This window comes from Cyprinodon variegatus, unplaced genomic scaffold (assembly GCF_000732505.1).
Source record: "Cyprinodon variegatus isolate N-32 unplaced genomic scaffold, C_variegatus-1.0 Scaffold619, whole genome shotgun sequence".
Classification (NCBI taxonomy): domain Eukaryota; kingdom Metazoa; phylum Chordata; class Actinopteri; order Cyprinodontiformes; family Cyprinodontidae; genus Cyprinodon; species Cyprinodon variegatus.
In genome coordinates this window covers 29193-30423 of record NW_015151072.1, presented here as the reverse complement: position 1 = coordinate 30423, position 1231 = coordinate 29193, and the positions used below count along the sequence as shown (strand labels likewise).

The 1231-nt window shown below is 43.8% G+C and overlaps 1 protein-coding gene across 1 annotated transcript in view; it reads left to right on the top strand.

Annotated features, from left to right (window-relative positions):
• The window catches only part of LOC107096377 (uridine-cytidine kinase-like 1), a 35064-nt gene that overhangs the window by 4961 nt on the left and 28872 nt on the right, over window positions 1-1231 (top strand). The window lies entirely within an intron of this gene.

Here is a 1231-nt window from a genome sequence, read left to right as displayed (position 1 = left end):
AAGCGGCGTCCAAACGAAGTTGGAAAGGAACGCGCCAACGTGCTGAAAGCCAGCCTATTTATAGGCGGACGACAGCACCACAAATTAACGTAATTAACTCGCTAAAAGAATCCCAAAATATATTAACAAAAGATCCTTCAACTAAAGTCTGTAAGAAAACAAAGAAAAGAAATAGACAAGAATCATAATGTGCCCGAAGCACATAACAGGGCTGCTCAGTAGAGCAGAGGTTAGCACTGCCACCTTGCAGCCAGATTCTGGGTTCGATTCCCGGCCCGGGGTCTTTCTGCATGGAGTTTGCATGTTCTCCCTTTGCATGCGTGGGTTCTCTCCAGGTACTCCGGCTTCCTTCCACAGTCCAAAAACTTGACTGTTAGGTTAATAGGCTTCTCTAAATTCCCCTTAGGTGTGATGTGTGCATGAATGGTTGTTTGTCCTGTTTGTTTCTATATTGCCCTGCAATAGACTGTCGACCTGTTCAGGGCGGACCTCGCCTTTCGCCTGAAGACAGCCGGAGTTAGGCATCAGCAACCCTCGCGACCCCATTAGGGATAAAGCGTGATTGAAAATGGATGGATATATGATGTATAAATACTTGTTATATAAATCCTTATGGGTTAAGTATATATACATATTTACAGCTGGTGATGATGCAGGTGCTGACATGAAAGGATTCTAAACCAATAGGAATATTAGCTTGAGGTCACATGACATTGAGTTCAGGCATTGCTAGATTCTAGTAACTCAGCGACAAAACAAATCATGCTTTTGAGCTGTTTTTGTGCAAAGTACAGACAACGGATCCATTTAAAGGGATGAGTGAAAAAGCCACATATGGAAAGATGTTCACCCCAAACCTTCTTCATTCAAAGAGCATTAAAGATGGAAGTGGCTGGGTCTTCCAGGGTGATGAGGGTCCAAAAACCCCCACTTAGATAACAAAAGAGTAAAAAGGCATTTTAAGGTCCTGGATGGCCTTGCCAATCTGCAAACCTCAACCCATAGAACATTTCTGGAGGGAGTTGAAAGTCTGTGTTGCCCAGCAACAGCCCAATAACACCACTGCTCTAAAGGAGATCTGATGGAGGAATGGACCAAAATACCAGAAACTGTGAGCAAGAATGAGAGGAAATGTTTGACCTCTGTCACTGCTAATACATGTTATTAGGGATGCACGATATAATCGGCCCCCTATCGGTATCGGCCTGTATCGGCCTTAAAACTGAATATC